The following is a 20,698-nucleotide window of genomic DNA, read 5'->3' as shown; positions in this document are numbered from 1 at the left end:
GCTCATTGGTTTCCTAAGATTTGCTTGCAGTGTAACACTTTTGGCCATTTAGCAAGTAGTTGTGTTGAAGTGCTAAAAGCCACGGTGAAAACCAAGGAAACAAAGGAAACTCATTTTTGGAGGAAGAAGGTGAGTTCAAGTACTCTTGGTAATGCTGGTAAAGAGGGGTTGGTTGGTAATTCTAGCTTACCTTTGGCTCCCTCTTCCTCTGCCACTCAGGCGACTCAGTCAAGTAGTGAGATGCAAAGGGCTACTAGTTTGAAATTAGGTGTTGTTGAGGAAGTATCTGTTTTTGCTCTTCAAGAGCCTACTGATCCCTCTCTGCAGGTGGATAAGGAAGTGGTAGACAGTCCTAGGAAAGATGACCAAGTTGGTTCTGGTGAGCTGCCAACTGACCCTGCTAGTCATGGTAGTAAGGCCGAGTCAATGAGGAGTGTTGTTCTTCACGCTCAATCTCTACAAGCTGACGAGAAAGTTTCGATTAGTGGTGGTCAGATTGATGCTGCTGGAGATAAAATCATCCCTAAAGCTACAAACTGTGGGAGATTTCCCTTCTCTACAAGATTCCATAAATCAAAAGAAATGCTAGGGGTAAAAAGAAGGATAATACTGGTTCATCTAGCAAATTGGAAACTCTTGCTGGAGGTGGTGTTCTTGATGGGCCAAGGAAGACTAGAACAACATCCTTGGGAGTTGCTATGCTTCTTAATGAAATAAAGACAAAAAAGAAAGAGCATTTGGATAGGGCTAATGGCCTTTGAGGTAAGTTGTGGTGTTGATAGTGGAGATCCTCCTATACCTAACAAATGATCTTTAGTTTTTGTAATGTTAGGGGGATCAATAATAGCCTCAAATTAAGAAGAGTCATGAGGAGGTTGGAGGCTCTATGTGTTGATGTTACCTGTTTTATGGAAACTAGAGTTCGAAGTGAAAATTTCTCAAAGGTTTTTGAAGCTTTGAGTGTTGATTGGAATTTTGCTGCTAATTATGATTTTTCTGATGGAGGCAGGCTTTGGGTGTTGTGGAGGAAAGGGCTGGCTTTTTCTTTCTTAAAAGGTTGTGATCAGGCCCTTACTATTGTTGGAGATGTAGCTGGTCATAGCATGGTTATTACTGCTGTGTATGGTAGAAACAATGGACTGGCTAGGAGGGGTCTTTGGGAGCATTTGAAGAATATTGAAGCTGACATTGGTTCTCTCCCATGGCTTATTGGGGGTGATTTCAATGTTGTTTCCAATGCTCAAGAAAGTTTATATTTTGATATTTTGGGATTGTATAGCAGTTCTGACATGGAGGATTTTAAATGATGCTTGGTGGATTTGGAGTTGTAGGACCATCCTTATTCTGCCCCCCTGTTCACCTGGTCAAATAAGCAAGAAAATTCTTATTTGGCTCGAAAACTGGACAGAATACTTATAAATTCTCAATGGTTGCTGGAATTCCCTGACTCGTTTGTGGAGTTTCAAGCTCAGGGAGTCTCAGATCACTGCCCTGGCATAGTTTGGTCTCAAAGAAATGCTCAAGTCCATAGGCCTAAGCCTTTTAAATTTTTTAATTGTTGGACTGCAAATGTAAATTTTTTGAGGGTGGTAAGGGATTATTGGCAAGAACAGTGTACTGAAAATGCGATGCAAATTCTGTTCTGCAAGATGAAAAGGCTCAAACCTGTGTTAAGGGAGTTTAACAAGAGCTTTTTCCCTGACATCTCTGGTAGAGTGGCTGGTAAGAGGCTGAAATCTAATCTATCCAGATTCACAATCTTGGCCAAGTTGATCATAGAAGAGTGGCTGAAGAGAAAGTGGTTCAGGCAGAATTAATTGAATTGGAAGCTGCAGAATCTGAGTATTATAGGCAACAAGCAAAAGCTCACTGGTTGCAAGAAGGTGACTTGAATACTAAATTCTTTCATCAGAGAGTTAAATCAAATAAAAAACGGAATACTATTAGAATTATTAAAGATGAGAATGGGGCATTTCATGAATCTTTTGATGGTATGGCTACTGAGCTGGTTAATTTTTTCAAGGGCCTTATTGGCACTCCTGACCCTCTGGTGAAGGCCTGTTATGTGGAATGGCTGAAATCTTTGTTGAACTACTCCTTGCCTGATGGAGCTGATGCACTCCTTGTTGGTGAGATCACAGATAAGGAGATTAAGGAAGCACTTTTCAAGCAGGGGAAAGATAAAAGCCCAGGGCCAGATGGTTACACTTCATGGTTTTTCAAGGTAGCATGGGAGATTGTTTGTAAAGATTTTCTGGCTGCTATCAGGTATTTCTTTCATACATCTTCACTCCTGCCTTCTTTTAATGCCACCACAATTACCTTGGTGCCTAAATCCTTGAATGCTTGTATGGCTAAGGACTTTAGGCCTATTTCTTGCTGCTCAGTTATTTACAAAACAATTACAAGGATTTTAGTCACTAGACTGGCAGTCTATTTCCCTGGTATGATTTCTCATAACCAATCAGCATTTGTAAAGGGTCGAAATATTGCTGAAAATACCTTGCTTGCTCAGGAGATTGTTAGAGATTAGTCTAGGAAAAATCTCTCATCGATGTTCTTTGAAAATAGATCTCCAAAAAGCTTTTGATTCAGTTTGCTGGGGTTTTTTTACTGAATGTTCTTGAAGCTTTGGGTTTGCCTTCCATTTTTTGTGGATGGATCAAAGCATGTGTGACTTCTCCTAGGTATTCTATTTCTTTAAATGGTAGTTTGGTAGGGTATTTTTTGGGAGCAAGAGGAGTGAGGCAAGGGGACCCATTGTCTCCATACCTCTTTGTTATTGTGATGAATGTGCTTTCAATCCTGCTGAATGTTGCTGCTAAGGATGGTGTCTTTAAGTTCCATCCAAAATGCAAGAAAATTTGTCTTACCCACCTTTGTTTTGCTGACGATTTACTCCTGTTCTGCCATGGGTCTCTTGATTATGTTATTGGAGTTGTGAGCATTCTCGACAGTTTCTATGAACTCTCTGGTTTAAGATTAAATGCTATGAAATCTGAGTTTTTTGCTAGTGGGGTGCCTGAGAATAGCCTGCAGCAGATTCATTTAGCTACTGGTTTCAAAATTGGCCAGTTGCCTGTTAGATACCTAGGAGTTCCTTTGGTTACTCGAAAGCTCACAAGTAAGGATTGCTCGGCTTTACTTGTTAAAATTAAGAGTATGATTGATAAATGGTCTAGCAGGCATCTAAGCTTTGGGGGGAGACTTCAGCTTGTTAAATCTATTTTGTTTAGCATCTTTGGCTATTGGAGTAGACAACTTGTCTTGCCCAAAGGTGTTATTACTGACATTGAGAAGCTCTGCATGAGGTTTTTTTTGGAGGGGAAATGATATTCCAGCAAAAGGGGCCAGAGTAAGCTGGAGTCAGATTTGTTGTTTAAAATCTGAAGGTGGTTTGGGCCTGAGGAAGTTAACAGATTGGAGCAAGGTTTGCTGCCTTTTGCTTGTCAGGAAAATTCTTGCTGATGAGGGGTCCTTTATGGATTGCATGGATCAAAGGTTATTGCTTCAAAACTATGGATTATTGGAATGTTGGTTGCAAACTCCATTTTAGCTGGATTCTCAGGAAATTGATAAAGCTAAGGGATGAAGCTAGAAGACTGTTATGGTCTGCTACTAATTTGGTGCAGTTCAAAGGTGGTTGGATTTGGGATAGTGTTCGAGAAAGGAGAGACAATGTTGATTGGCATGGACTTATTTGGTTCACTGCTCATATTCCTAAATTTTCCATTATAGCTTGGATGGTGATTCTTGATAGGTTGCCAACAAGGGACAGATTAGTCAGATTTGGCGTGGTGACTGATGATGCATGTGGGCTATGTGCTGCTGGCCAGGAATCCCGAAATCATCTCTTCTTGGACTGTTCTTATGCAAAAGAGGTTTAGGGTGCTATTCTGCGAGCTTGTGGACTCCAGCTTCAGGTGTTTCACTGCTGGAATGATGCTTTGCGCTGGCTGGTATCGAGTTTGAAAGGTAAATCCCTTTTAGTTCGAATACTAAAGTTAGCTTGGACTGGTTTTGTTTATTTTGTCTGGGAGGAGCGGAATCGCAGGATTTTTAGAGGTGTGATCCGTCCAGCTGAGGAAATTGTTGATAGAGTTAAAGAGGCAGTTAGAATCAAAATGTATAGGAGTCATGTGAACAGATTGGATAATGTAAATAGGAGGTTGTGTCTTGCTTGAGATTTGATTTAGTCGTTTGTAATATTCTTTGTAGCAGCTTGCTGATAAATAAAAACTTTACTTGTCAAAAAAAAAAAAAAACTGTGCATTTACAAGTAACTCTGCTTTCGTTAAAAATGGACCAATATGTATTTCCATCGTCCTTTTTCATTGAAAAATACATATTTTTATTTTACTTTGTGTGAATCATTGACAAAAAGATGTTTCGGTGCTTGGTTTTATATGTAACATGTGAGTGGTGGTGTTTTTTTAACATATGGTTAGGAAAGGACAGCGAGATTAATGGAGATTGGCACACAAATCACACAAGAGGAAGGCTAAAATGATTATTTAAAGGTTTCAACTTCGAGAACAAGGCATATTTGAGCAAAATCTACTTGATAAATAAGCCAATTCTTCATTAAAGAAAATAAATTTAACAGTCATGAGATTAATGGACTGTTAATTGGTATTTGGGTTTTCTTTCTTTTTTTGTTCTCCACAGTTTTGAAGCTGTTTTGGTCAAACTCCCATCACTATGTATTCACACACTGGATTTTTCGGTTGGAAATCCCTTTCTTTTGCATGTTTTGTCACTTTCCATGTTTTTTACACTGGAAGCAAACTGAAAATAAAAATCCCATTCAACCGCTAATGGTTGATATGATGTCTTAAAAACAACAGCAAAACATAGGTGTAAAAACTGAGAAAGAAACAAACAGATTAGCAAAAGTTAAATAGTGGGAAACAATGAGTTGAAAAAGCCAGATAAATACTGGGGGGAAAAGAGATAATGAAGAACAGAGAGTCTTTAGTTCGTAAAACTTAGATATTTTTATTTTATTTTGCAAATGTCACAAGATTCGGAAGAGACAAAGACGATCGAGCAATGGAAATGGTCCGAAATGCAAGGCCTTGAACTTGTGTCACAACCGGAGGAAACTCAAGTTGAAGCTCATCAGGGAAGTGCAGGAGAGAGAAGAAGAGAAATGGAAAACTCTGCAGCTTCTTCTTCTTCTTCTTCGGAGAAGAAGAAAGATGGGAGTAGTAATGGTGGGAAAGGAGAGAAATCAGATGATGTTCCTTCAGTTGGTTTTGGTGAACTCTTTAGATTTGCTGATGGTTTGGATTATGTGTTGATGGGAATTGGCTCACTTGGTGCTCTTGTACACGGCTGTTCTTTGCCTATATTCCTCCGTTTCTTTGCCGATCTTGTCAATTCTTTTGGTTCTAATGCTAACAACATGGACAAGATGATGCAAGAAGTTTTAAAGGTCATTACTTTTTAAAACTCATTTTTCCCCTTTTGTTTAAACGAATTTTCACTAAAAAAGTAAACGTTTCTTCTATTCTTTTTCTTGATTTGCAGTATGCATTTTACTTCCTTGTGGTGGGCGCTGCAATTTGGGCATCTTCATGGGCAGGTCAGTTAAATTCATTGAGGAAAAAAAGTTATCTTCTTCTGGTTTTAGTTCACAATTCTGGGTTGTTTAAAGCCTGATTTTTTTATGCAGAAATATCTTGTTGGATGTGGACTGGAGAGCGACAAACAACAAAGATGAGGATCAAATACTTGGAAGCAGCTTTGAATCAAGACATTCAATACTTTGACACTGAGGTTAGAACATCTGATGTTGTGTTTGCCATCAACACTGATGCAGTGATGGTGCAGGATGCCATTAGCGAGAAGGTAAAGAAGAAACTGAAATATAATTTTAAAAAAAAATTCCTTTTCTGTAAAAATGAAAAAATTTGGCTTTGTTTTGTGCAGTTGGGAAATTTCATCCACTACATGGCAACCTTTGTGTCTGGTTTTGTGGTGGGTTTACAGCAGTATGGCAATTGGCTTTGGTCACACTTGCAGTGGTTCCTCTCATTGCTGTGATTGGAGCAATCCATACCACCATTAGCCAGCTGTCTGCAAAAAGCCAAGAAGCTTTATCAAGGAGGAATTTGTAGAACAGGTAAAAAAAGGGTGCAAAATTTGAGTTTCCATCATTTTATTCCCAGATTTCCCTCTGTTTTCTCATCTGGTTATTTGCTAATCGCAGACGGTGGTTCAAATTCGGGTTGTTATGGCTTTTGTTGGTGAGTCAAGAGCATTACAAGCCTACTCTTCGGCATTGAAGGTTGCTCAAAAGCTCGGTTACAAAACCGGATTCGCAAAGGAATGGGATTGGGGGCGACTTACTTTGTCGTCTTTTGTTGTTATGCTCTTCTTCTTTGGTATGGAGGTTATCTGGTTAGGCATCATTACACCAATGGAGGACTTGCCATTGCCACCATGTTTGCTGTTATGATTGGTGGATTGTAAGTACTCTGTTTTCAACATTTCTTTGTTGTTGCTAAAGTATTTGATTTCCTAAAAATCTCTCTTTAATTATTAGGGTTTGGGCCAGTCTGCACCAAGCATGTCTGCATTGCCAAGGCCAAGTGGCAGCGGCGAAAATCTTCCGTATAATTGATCACAAACCGGGATCGATAGAAACAGCGAGTCTGGTTTGGAGTTGGAGTCCGTTACCGGTTTAGTTGAACTGAAAAATGTGGATTTGCATACCCATCAAGGCTAGATGTAAGTATCCTTAACAATTTCTCCCTAACAGTTCCAGCTGGAAAAACCATAGCTTTGGTGGGAAGCAGTGGTTCGGGTAAAAGTACCGTCGTCTCCCTCATTGAGAGATTCTACGATCCCACCTCAGGTAGCCTACTAAACTATTTAAGTTTCAACCTCTAACAAACAACATCGAATCTTATCCCACTTGAAGTAAATGTTTCTATGCTGTTGGAGTTCATTTAGTCCATGTGGATACACGTATTTGCAGATATTGTTTGTAGGGTTTGAAATCTCAGTAATTAATGTTCTTCTGCAGGAGAAGTTTTTGCTCGACGGGCATGACATAAAGACATTAAAGCTGAGATGGTTGGGCAACAAATCGGACTTGTGAGCCAAGAGCCTGCCCTCTTTGCCACCACCATTAAAGAAAACATTCTTCTGGGTAGGCCCGATGCGAACCAAATCGAGATCGAAGAAGCTGCCAGAGTGGCCAACGCACATTCGTTCATCGTAAAGCTTCCTGATGGTTTCGAACTCAGGTTAGCTAATCTCGTATGGTTCATTTCTATATCGGTTCTAATAATTTTTACGAAGCTGTATACTTCACCAGGATTATCTACTGTCTGCAGCACTCCAAACATTAAAATGGTTGGAAACTTCATAAAACTATAAGATCATAAGATGAAACTAATTAAATGCTGAACTATATAATTGTTTAATTACATATACCGGTTGGGCTGTTGACTTTATGGCAGTTGGAGAAGGTGAGGGAATGAATAAAGTAGGCACTAAGGAAGGTGACATTTAATCATGGATCTTGACCATAGGGGACCTTATTTGGTTTGATTTTTTAATGCCATATGGTTGTTTCATTTGGTCAACAAACAGAACCCACTTGTATTTTAATTTTGTACAATATTTCAAGTCAAATAAGGGAAATCTTTGGCTATGCATGCATTTATCAGAAGGGAACATGGTTCAGTCAGCAATGCATGTGCAGGAATAAGACCAAATTACTTGGGGGGGGGGGAGAGACGACCAGTCAAGAGTAAAGGACAATAAAATATACAAGGCCTCAAAAACCAATAATTTCTGAATGTTCTAATTTAGTAAGAATTGGTTTAAAATTACAAATATCTTATTTCTTGGTGCATTATTAAATAGGCATAAGACCCTTTATTTATTTATCTTAAGATGCCTTTAATTAAAACATAAATGATGGTGAAATTATGCTTTGTATAAGTTAATGTGAATGCCACTGTGAGCTTGGTGCAAAGAAATGTAATTTGAACTACAAGGTGATAAAAATTTCCATGCTTTTATTTGTTTTCATATTCTGTCATGGGACAAAATGCAAAATAAAGTTACAAAAAATGGACAAATTTGACATGAAAGAATAAACCAATTGGTGGTAATAATTTGGAAATGGCAGGTTGGGGAAAGAGGACTTCAACTCTCGGGTGGGCAGAAGCAGAGAATTGCTATAGCCAGGGCAATGTTGAAGAACCCGGCAATTCTTCTATTGGACGAAGCAACTAGTGCACTAGACTCCGAGTCAGAAAAGCTGGTTCAAGAGGCTCTTGATCGTTTCATGATTGGAAGGACAACTCTCGTAATAGCCCATCGCCTTTCCACTATTCGTAAGGCTGATCTTGTAGCTGTAATCCAGCAGGGGAGTTTCTGAAATTGGAACACATGATGAGCTCATTTCCAAAGGAGAAAATGGTACCTATTCCAAGCTCATCCGAATGCAAGAAGCGGCACACGAAACTGCCCTTAACAATGCTAGAAAAAGTAGTGCAAGGTAGTTTCAACAAGTATGCATGTGTTTTAATATCATGAACAACGTTTAGACATTTTTAAACCTAAGGACCTGTTAATTTGAGATCTGTCGTAATGGTTCATCTGCAGGCCTTCTAGTGCCAGGAACTCTGTAAGCTCACCAATTATAACCCGGAACTCATCATATGGCCGATCACCATATTCACGGAGGCTTTCTGACTTTTCTACTTCTGATTTTAGCCTTTCCCTTGAGGCCTCACACCCTAATTACCGAATGGAAAAGCTTGCCTTCAAGGAGCAAGCAAGTTCCTTTTGGCGCCTTGCGAAAATGAATTCTCCTGAATGGGTTTATGCTCTGGTTGGTTCTATTTCCGTTGTCTGCGGATCCCTGAGCTTTCTTTGCATATGTTCTAAGTGCTGTTCTCAGTGTGTACTACAACCCGGACCACGCTTACATGAGAGAGAAATCGGGAAATACTGCTATTTATTGATTGGACTTTCATCAGCTGCCCTTCTCTTCAACACACTACAGCATTCCTTTTGGGATATTGTGGGAAAATCTCACGAAACGAGTGAGAGAGAAGATGCTGACTGCGGTGCTGAAAAATGAAATTGCATGGTTTGATCAAGAGGAAAACGAGAGCGCTCGGATTTCCGCGAGGCTGGCTCTTGATGCCAACAATGTCCGATCAGCCATAGGAGACCGCATTTCAGTGATTGTGCAGAACACGGCTCTGATGTTAGTCGCTTGCACTGCGGGCTTTGTTTTGCAGTGGCGCCTTGCCCTTGTCCTCATTTCAGTCTTCCCTGTGGTTGTAGCAGCAACAGTTTTGCAGGTTCGTTCTAAAACTGTTGTTCTTATGTGAGTTTTCGAGTTATTTGAATTATATACTAAACTAATTCCTGTCAAGTCATTAACTGAATTTGTTTGATTTTCAACAGAAAATGTTTATGAAAGGTTTCTCAGGAGATTTAGAAGCTGCTCATGCCAAGGCTACACAACTAGCTGGAGAGGCTATTGCCAATGTAAGAACTGTCGCCGCCTTCAATTCGGAGAACAAAATGTTGGCCTATTCTCGTCAAGCCTTCAAACTCCGTTGAAGCGCTGTTTCTGGAAGGGACAAATTGCAGGAAGCGGATTTGGGGTAGCTCAGTTTTCACTATATGCTTCTTATGCCCTTGGTCTTTGGTATGCTTCCTGGCTTGTGAAGCATGGAATCTCTGATTTTTCGAAGACAATCCGAGTATTTATGGTTCTCATGGTCTCTGCCAATGGTGCGGCTGAAACATTGACTTTGGCTCCTGACTTCATCAAGGGAGCGAGCCATGCGGTCCGTCTTTGATCTTCTTGACCGTAAAACTGAGATAGAGCCTGATGACCCTGATGCCACACAAGTTCCAGACCGCCTCCGTGGGGAAGTTGAACTAAAGCATGTTGACTTTTCTTATCCCTCACGTCCTGATGTCCCAATCTTCCGTGACCTTAATCTCCGTGCCCGTGCTGGAAAAACTCTTGCCCTTGTTGGTCCGAGTGGATGTGGTAAGAGCTCGGTCATTGCACTTATTCAGCGATTCTACGAGCCATCATCTGGCCGTGTTATGATCGACGGAAAGGACATTAGGAAATACAACCTAAAATCCTTGAAAAACACATTGCAATTGTACCACAGGAGCCATGCCTCTTTGCTTCTACCATCTATGAAAACATTGCCTATGGACATGAGTCGGCAACTGAGGCCGAAATCATCGAGGCAGCTACACTAGCCAATGCCCACAAGTTCATATCCTCGTTGCCCGACGGTTACAAAACATTTGTCGGGGAGAGAGGAGTTCAACTCTCTGGGGGACAAAAACAAAGAATCGCCATCGCAAGGGCTCTCCTGAGAAGGCAGAGCTTATGCTGCTCGATGAGGCAACAAGCGCCCTTGATGCCGAGTCCGAGATCCGTCCAAGAGGCTCTAGACCGTGCCTCCTCCGGGAAAACCACAATCGTGGTTGCTCATCGGTTGTCAACAATCCGAAACGCTCATGTCATTGCAGTGATCGACGACGGGAAAGTTGCAGAGCAAGGATCCCATTCACACTTGCTTAAAATTATCCGGACGGGTGTTACGCGCGCATGATACAGTTACAAAGGTTTACACATAGTCAAGTTGTTGGAATGACATCAGGCTCAAGTTCTTCAGCAAAACCAAAGGATGACAATGAGAGAGAAGCTTAGTTAAAACTTCAAGGATTATGGTAGAAAAAGGAGTATAATCCCATATACCCTTAAGATTTTTTGGCTGTTTATTCTGGATTTAATGATTTGATATATATAATATATGTTTCTTTTCTTCTTCTTCATGTCTTCCTTTTAACCTTTTATGTTAATCTTTCATGGATCTTTAGTTCTTTCATACTATCCTGATACTGAAACGACATTATTGATGAAGGCAGTGGGGAACAAGAAATAATAGAGAAGCTCACATGCGCAATGAAAGGAGAAAGCAAGTTGGAAAAGAAACAAGAGTGTAAGAAGGAACAGACAGAGAACCAAAAGGGGGAATGGATATGATAGTGGAGAAGGGAAAATGACAGGGAGATGATGATGTTGGTTCATGGCATCTTCATCTCAACATGTGATACCATGAGAGCGTTGTGGAGCCCTCAACCTAATCTCTTTTGTTTGGTTAAAAGGAAATATATATATATATATATATATATATATATATATAGATGAGGATGTTATGTTAGTGGGCAATGGCTACTGATCCACTTGATGGAATGGGACTTTTGATGAAGGTCTTTGTTTTCAAGTGCTGAGCCTGAGAGTTTTTCTTTTTCCTTTTGGTAATATTGGAAGACACACTGCAAAGCAAAGTAGTGAAGTGTAAGGCTTGTTCCTTTGTCTGCATTGGAAATGGTAACCACCGCAAAGCAAAGTAGAAGTGTAAGGCTTGTTCTTGAAATTTCTAATTTGTTGGCGGTGAAGATGATGATTATGTATGACATGAGAACACTTTTTTTTGGTTGCTAAAATTAGAGGCATGGATTAACAAGCTGTTGAGATCAGATAATGTCTCTACTAGCAAGGATAGATGGCTTGAAGCTTCCCACTATCATTCCCCATCCAACAAATTTGTTTTTGATGACAAGGAATGGTAAGCCCAACAGGATCTTTATACCAAAGCCTTTAAGACCGTAGACAAACTAAACTTACGTAATATTATCTCTTAATGTTAAATAATTTAACTCTTAATATTTTAGCATGAATCGTGAACTCAATGATTGAAGTGAAAACTGTTATTTTCAGAAGTCCCAAGTTTAAAGCACGTCATCTATAAGAGTGTTTCGGTATTAGTTGTCTTAAGAGTTTTTCAAATAAATATTAATTTGTAATCACTCCAAACTGATAAAAAACTCTTAATTTATTATTTTAGTATTATCTCTGGTTGAATAGAATTAATTATACAAAAAAATTAATTTTATATTAATTTTTTAATACAGTTTTTTTATTACGAAGTAATTTGTTTTTTATAGTTATGATTTATGACATAAGATTATATTAATAAAATATGGAAATTTCTTACTTCTTTTTATGAATTGTGTTATGTACAATGAATTATTGTTTCTTGGTATAGTTGGATAATTTTTTTTAAAAAAATAGGCTTCATTAAAAATCCTTCTACAACCTATAAGGGGAAAGAGTGCCCAGAAACTGTAAATTAAGGACAAATCAAGTCAAATACAAGGACCCAGAACGAAGTGCCTAGGAAGCTAAAGAATAAGCAACTGAATTACAAGTGCGAGAAATAAAACGAACATTGAAACCCATATTACTAGCTAGAATATAACGTGCTTCCTGTTAGGTATGGCTCATAAATATACCAGTAAAGAGGACAGGAGATATAGATGAACTTGCAAATTCCAATGTTGATGGTTAAGTTGGTTTAGTAGGGGACTAAAATTCAGACGCCACTCTTTTAAGAATGAACTTGCAAAGACCACATCCTCAAACAACATTGGAATTTACTGATTAACTATAACCATCAACATGATTGTCTGCCATTGTTATAGACGTTATGGAAGAGACAAAGGTTGAGATAGATGATGATGGTGGACAGAGATTAGGCCGAGGGAATCACCACCAGTCATGGGAGCAAAGAAAAATCATGGGTTTATGGCTTTATGCTCAATGGTCAAGCTTTCTACTTCAGTTCACATATAAATAAATCCATGTACATCATAATAAATTCAAATTGTAGCCCAATTTGAGCTAAGGTTCAATTACAGCATAAGTTTGGAATCAAACCTCTACCATTGGGAGGAAAAACAATAGTAAACGATCTGGTTAGTCACTACTTTTCAAGTCTTATTATTCTGATCACATAATTATTAATTTAATCATAAAATTTCCAATTAATTTAAATTTGAAAAGGTTGGTTAAGTTAAACACATTTTCAAGTTAATTTGAACTTTGAATTATTTGATTGAGTCCAAAAATATTTTTGTATTATTTTTTTTTATCAAAATATAGAATTCAAACTTTAACAATAACCCATGAAAAACACTATAATAAATTGTTATAATATTTATACAATTAATATATAAAATAATATGTTTATATATATAATAATATTTTATTTATAAATTATAAATATCATTTAAAAATTATATCATCAATAAATTAAATTATTTTCAACTACATTTATTACACACACACACACACTATTTGATTAAAATTATACCCAAATTCTAATTTGATCTAGTGTTTAGGTGTTGATATTTTCTTATTAAGAACCTTTAGTTGAAATCTATTGAAGTTCATTTGATATTCACATTCCTCTAATAAAACATGTCGATTTGGACAACAAAATAACCACGTCATTCTGTTTAACAATCACGTCATTACACTGTTACCAAATAACAGCCAGATAGTGTAATTAAGACTAAAATTAAGATTTAGTATTATAATTAAACAGTTGAAAGTCCAATAATAATAGAGTTCATATTCAAAGTAAACTCTTTATGACCCTTTTTTGCTAAACAATTGTAATGAATATCAGCTGAGAAATATTATTTTATTATCCTGAATTCTCAATCTATGAAATCCTGGACCAAATACAGAGAACGATCTCTCTATAGTCTAATACAAATAAAGCTGATTCCTACGGTGAGGGGAAAATAGGGGAAATTGAATAAAACAATACATGAGCAAATTATGAAGCTGTAAAAGCCCAGGACTTGCCAGAAAAGATGCCCATCGAAGCAAAGAGGCTACTCGGCATATCGTGGGTTTAAAAATAGACCGCTCTGGTGACGATGATCTTACATGGCACTTTTCGGCAAACTACTTTACACAATGTACAAATAATCGCTCTCGGTGTTTAACATGAACTGGACTATCAATGTTCATGCTTGACATGTGCTTTCAGTATTCCGGGAAGAGGCGGGGATGTAGGAAGCCTACCCTGTGTGCTTGTCCTTGGGGGAGGAAGGATCTGTTGTTGGTACATTGCAGACATGCTAGAACCTTCACCGTCTGTAGAAAACTTGTGTGCCGTTTCATCATTCTGTGTTCTCGCAGAATTTCATCATCGCCTTGAGAACATAATTATCATCATGGAGCTCAAATGGAGTGCTGTAAAATAGAATATCAATAAGATGAAAAGGAAGAAAAATAAGGTTAGCAAAGAACCAAAAAATGGTTTTAGCATTTGGTCAAAAGGCTGCTATCAAACTGTAGAATTACCCCTGTACCCAGACTATGTCCTTTCTCTGTATTTGGCCTTCCGTGTTTACATCAAAACATGAGACGTACTACACTATATGATAATCTCAAATTCCCCACCAAATGCTGTTGGATGTTGCTAAGTTATGGTTATATCTCGAAAATCTTACCTACTAAAGTCGAAATGCACCAGCTGCATATCTTCTGAAATTTCGACCTCAACAGTTGCATGAGGGTGTGTCTACAATATTAAGATGAAGAGAGATTAAGACATCGCAGGATTTATGGAAGATTCCAAATAACTAAAATACACACTTTGTATCAGTTGAGTATGTTGATTCTGCATAATAGCATATAAGCCACACACCCAAGTTCTAAATAACTTCTTTTAAATCCTTAAGAAAAGAAGATTTGAGAAGATAACGAACCTGCACCAGGATAAAAGGTAAAGCCACACCCCCGCTGGGGCATTCCCCGAACTGTACAGTTGCTCATTTCGTTGTATCAAATTCTGAAGACCTACAAACTGAGAAGCAAACAAGTACATGATGAATAGCAAAAAAATAAAACTCTAAACCTAATTGCACGCAGAAAGCATTTTATGTAAGCTATATTACCTGCTCCTCCATTCATGCAAATAGGCAGCCTTTTTATCAATTTTCTCAGTCCAACCCGTTCAGTCTGTTTGTACATTTGAAGAACTTGTTAAGCTCAATATTAGATCTTTAATAAAACGGCATACCAAACCCACATAAAAAGACACAGAAATGGAGTTTATTGCCACCTTTAATTCTTCAATATCACTAACACTAGTACAAGGAAGTCCCTTCCACTGTATTTCTTTTTTGTCCTTAGATATTTATCCATTGCCATTAGCACATTCAGGGCATCATAAACCCTTCGACGGATGTTTTCTCATCATAATGCTGCTGTTAGATTAAAAGGAAGGGCGGGGGGAAAGAAGAGGCCAATAGCATTAATTTCACTCTTAGAGTAAAAGATGAAAGCGTAGAACAAACAATTGCAAACCTGATCTGGTGATGCTACACTATTGCCGGATCAGCAAATTCAGCTACAAGTTCATCTGCTACCTGGAATCGCTTTCACTCTCAGATAAAGATATGGGCTTGTAAAAAGAACAATTAATAGGCAAGATAGAGCAACCAATGACCATTGCCAAGTCAAGAGAGAAGCAGTGGAACTTGCAACTCCCTTAAGCAGACGAAGTAGTAATTCTCCAAACCATCGAAATGTTAGAAAAGGAAGGTCCAACTTCCTGCACATGAGTGCAAGCTCACTCTCATGATAAGGGAAGCTTGCATTTATGAATCACATTTCTGTATGATGTAAAGAGACAGTACCATTCTGCTTGAAAGTTAGAAAGGGTACAAGAATTATGCATCATAATGGGAACTTGGTTGATGCTTAAAAAAGACAAAAATTACTTGATCAGGAGATATGCTTGCCACTATAGATAGTAAGCAATCATAATAGAGCAACACGTTGATGAGAAGGAACAGCATGACATCGATTTGCCTGGTCTAATCTTCACTGACATATCATATATACATTAAGAGCATTCTACAGGGTGACTTTGGGGTGTTATTGCAAAAGTTCTATATATTAATCGTAGTCTTGCAATGAAGAGTTACAGCATGCAAACTCTGGCCCGCAACAAGAACTGTGGAAACACAATTAGTTTGGATCATGATTACCCAACAATCATATACATAGTCCCTTGATGAGTACCAAAGAAGAAAATATTTAGCTTTTGCACATGTCCATAACACAGAAAGAATGAATTAGAGTAAATTCAGATCATATAAACACAACAATAAGTACTAATGCATTAACCATTTATAAATTTAACATAAAAAAACAAAGATGAAGAAAATGACTTTTTGAAACCACCTGACCTCATTGTATGTGGTTCTTCCCTTGCTTTCCACTTTTTCACATACTGGATGAAGCCAAAGACAATAAGATGAAATAAAAACATCAGCATGCTTTCAATGGTAACGGAATAGAAAGGAGAAAACAAACCTTTCATGCTAAATTGGCGGAGCCCTCTGCCGCTCCTATCTCTCCCACTGCACGTTGACCTCTCTTCTTCTTTTACTGCTGCAAGTGAAATTCGCAATCAATTAAATTCACGGAATACCCTAGCATTATATAACATAGCAATATAGTATGACCGGGCAACATCGGCATATTTTGTTAGTAGTCCAAGGTAAAGTGTCACGGACACCCTAGCATATCTTTGCCGTTTACCACACAAACAATGCTGAATTGTAGTAATATGATGAAATTTACCAATTCAAGTTTAAACGAATACAAATTTATATCACGAAAGCAATTCGACATAATTATCACTAGATAAAAGGGTGTCGAAAGAAAGAGACACTCACCCTACTGCACCTTGAGATCCAGCATCATCTCCATTAATGTCGAGATGGTTCAATCTTAAGAAAGTGTTCTCACTAGCTGGTGTAGCCATAGCTTGCTCGGCCCGGCTTGAGGGAGAGCCAACACTGCCGCTGTTGAAAAGGTGGTGCCCCACGACCTAGAAGCTCCTCCCATAGTTGGTTTTTTCTCCCCATTTTCATGGTGGTTATGGTTTTGAATATGGTTGCTACCACTTACCATACCTAACAAACCAAACCCAAAAATTAAAATTAAAAATTTAGTGCAAACTAAGGATTTTGAGAGAAACACAGAAGATAATTGACCTTAATGAAAAATGGATACTGGACATTAAGAAGAGTTAAATGAGGATTATATCAGTAGCTTCTAAACAATGTTCGATTCTATTATTTAATCAAAAAATAAAATAATAGAAAAAATGGAACTTTGAAAGTGAGTAAAGATGCGATTTTTATTGTGAAAATGGAGCCAAAGGAGAGAGGAGAGGGAGGGAGGTTCAAGTCTTGAAGTGCGTTTCAGTGAAGATTGTTGAAAAGAGGGAACTTTATTTAAGGTTTGTTTTGGTCGTTAGGTTTTTTTTTTTTTCAGAATAAACTACGTTTTAGCCGCTTAATTATCACTTTAATTTTATTTTAGTATTTAATTATTTTAAAAATTATATCTAATGTTATTTTTGATAATTTATCGTTAAAAAATTAAAAGTATATTAACATATCATCATAAATAACGACATGTCATCATTGAAAAATATTTCACGTCAATAGTTTTGTTTATTTTTAACTGGAGTTACTAAAACGTAACATTAAATATGATTTAACAAAAAGAAACTGTTCTTCCTAAGGCCCAAAATTTGAGTTTAAGGATTGGATATTAGTTTTACTTCTAACAACTAAAATTGTTGTACTACACCAACCAAAATCAAAGATGCTATTAATAATTTCACCTAATTCAATATTTTTCCATTATTATCTTTACTTTTAAATATTTATTTAATTGGACGATTATAAATACGTTGTTTACCCTTTTAAATTTTTTTCTTCATTTTGAGTAGTGATTGTTGGGTATGAGGATTAATGTGAAATTTGAATATACTGTTCTTCCTAAGGCCCAAAATTTGAGTTTAAGGATTGGATATTAGTTTTACTTCTAACAACTAAATTGTTGTACTACCAACCAAAATCAAAGATATTAATAATTTCACCTAATTCAATATTTTTCCATTATTATCTTTACTTTTAAATATTTATTTATTATTTATATTTAGAATTTAAATTATTTTTCTAATAATCCCATCTTGAAAATTCAAACTATAACACTCTACACCAGTACGACATGCAGTCGACCAATGAGAGTGTCACATGGGACCACTGGAGTGGCTAACCAACAAATTTCCTCATCATACTCACTTGAAATTCAAGCTTCATGTGTAAATACTTGCAATAAAATAGAAAATAAAATCCATGTAAAAATAGTTTACAGTCGGGAGCTCCCACAATTACAAAATAAATTAAAATACACAGACCATGTATTTAAAAAAATTTACGACTCAAATTTACAAAATAGAACTTTGAATATACATGCCCTCTAGAAATTTGAGATGTACTCTACTCTGTTGTTTGGTTTGGACTTCTTCTAGTCAAAAGGCTATTCTACTGATCTTCACCTAATCTGCATAAGGAAACAAAACAAACTCCAAACGCTGAGTTAACTCGCCCAGTGCCACACTAACATCTAAAATATAATAACAGAGGTACATTTACAACATACTTTAGTAATTGGAAACAATACAATGCATCATCGCTCGCTTTCAACGCTATGTTAGACATCATGGTGCGACTGAGGGATTTCTATCTCTCGGAGCTCATGCACCCCTCTAGTCTACCGAGGATGTGGCCCCCGAAATCACTGCATTAGACATGACACCCCCAACTAGCCCACCCCTTGAGAGTGTCAGATCTTGCACCCTAGCTAGTCAGTTTTAAGGGCCTTGCGCCCTACCTATGGATATTCAAACTGCATCTAGACTTTTGACACCCTAAACTAGAGGAACTCAAGTGTCCAAATTATTTCCCGAGCATCAACCAAGGTTAGTTTTATGTTACCCTAATTATTTTCTTTATATGTTTGAATTAAACATCGTAAATATTTTCACTTGTAGTCTTATTTGATAATATACTGAAGTATTTGGGGTACCTCGGATCTAATTCCCTTAAAAATGATCATTTTTCCCAACATAGACTGAAGTAGTGATATTAGCCCAAAAGTATCGATACTCCTGCAAAAGTTTGATACCTTATAAGTACCGATACTTTTAGACATTATATTCTTCCTAATTTTGATACTTTCTAGGAGTTTCGAAACTATGACTCAGTTTCGATACTCTTGAAAGAATATTGATACTTCTGCCCAGAAAACGAAGAACAAGTATCGATACTAGCCCAGTAGTATCGATACTTTACCTACAGAAGACTTAAAAACAAGCACAAACATGATATGTCTCGCTCCCAAAGACCCTTGTGAGGTCCCCAAACATGCTTAAAGTCGTATGTGTCATAAAAATGGCATAAATAAGGCTTATATCATGCTTAAAATTCCAAAACATAAAATCTACCATTGATATGCTTAATAAGCTTATTTCTTACCTTCATGCTATTCATTACATTAACATGACCCACAAAGAGTATAGAGAAGTTATAAGTGTGGATACCTTGATTTCTAGGCTAAAGCAAAGCTCAAACTCACTCAATGGAAGCTTTTTCCTTCCCCTTTGTCTTGGAGGTTTCACACACTTTCTATAATCAAGATAATAAAAAAGTTTATAAATTAACTATAATGAAAATAATGATTTAGAATACTTTCAATAACCTAAATCTAACAAAACGACCTAGAATATTTGGATTTACTAAACCTACCAAAACCCATTTGGAAACCATAGATGAAAAGTTGCAAAATGAGGCTTAAATTAAAGCTGAAAGAATGGTGATTCATAATCTTACCTTGGCTCAAGCTAACTAAGATTGGATTGCTTGAAGATTGGCTCTTGAAAAGAAGAGAAATGAAAAAATACTAGAAGGAAGAAGGAGAAGATAATTTTGGGTTTGGTTCACTTGAATCTGATATAAAATGGGGGAAAATTTTCATCTTCACTTAAAAATGGGTAAACTAAGCTTTAGGTCCCTACACTTTCAAGCCCACAAGAAAATCATCATATTTCCTAATTCTTTTGGTCTTAACTCAGCCCAATTCCCATTAAACTTGGTCCAAACCATTTTAATAAATCTTTTAGGCTCTAAAATGAGTCTCGGGTTGACCCGAACTACTAACTTGGGTTTCGAGGCGTTACAACTCTCCCCTTCTAATAAGAAATTTCGTCCTCGAAATTTTACCTGGGTAGAAAAGATGCGGATCCTAGAGCTGTATGGTTTCATTGGTTTCTCAAGTGGCTTCTTCGACTCCATGATTTCTCCAAAGCACCTTTACTAGAGAAATCTTCTTGTTCCTTAATTCTTTTACCTCCCTAGCTAGGATTTTGATCGGCTCCTCTTCATAGGTCATGTAGGGGCTAAACTTGACTTGTACCAAGGGTAAGATATGTGACGAGTCTGAACGATACCTGCATAACATGGATACGTGGAATACATTATGGATGCGTTCTAGCTCTAACGAAAGGGCTAAACGATATACTATTGGTCCAACTCTCTCAACACCTCATAAGGACCGATAAAACGATGAGTTAATTTTTCTTTTTCGTCCAAACTAAAGTATTTTCTTCCATGAAGACACCTTAAGGAATACTTTGTTGCCCACGACAAACTCGATTTCTTTGCGCTTCAAATCTGTATATGACTTTTTTCTATTTGATGCCTCTTTCAATCTACTCTGAATTATCCTGACTTTTTATTCGAGTTCTCCGATAAGCTCCGGTCCCACTATTTTTCCTTCACTAAGTTTAGTCTAACAGAGGGAAATTCTACACTTACGCCCATATAGAGCTTCATATGGAGTCATCTGAATACTCGACTAGTATCTATTATTATATGCAAACTCCACCAAAGGCAGGCG

The 20,698-nt window shown here is 37.4% G+C and overlaps 2 pseudogenes; one reads left to right on the top strand and one right to left on the bottom strand.

The window, feature by feature from the left end:
* Positions 1–4,742: 4,742 nt before the first annotated feature.
* Positions 4,743–11,952, top strand: LOC120124117 (annotated as a pseudogene).
* A 1,595-nt stretch (positions 11,953–13,547) lies between these two features.
* Positions 13,548–17,114, bottom strand: LOC120124101 (annotated as a pseudogene).
* Between the last annotated feature and the right edge of the window lie 3,584 nt (positions 17,115–20,698).

This window comes from Hibiscus syriacus, unplaced genomic scaffold (genome assembly GCF_006381635.1).
Source record: "Hibiscus syriacus cultivar Baekdansim isolate YM2019G1 unplaced genomic scaffold, ASM638163v2 tig00110413_pilon, whole genome shotgun sequence".
NCBI lineage: Eukaryota > Viridiplantae > Streptophyta > Magnoliopsida > Malvales > Malvaceae > Hibiscus > Hibiscus syriacus.
This window is presented reverse-complemented; position numbering and strand designations above follow the sequence as displayed.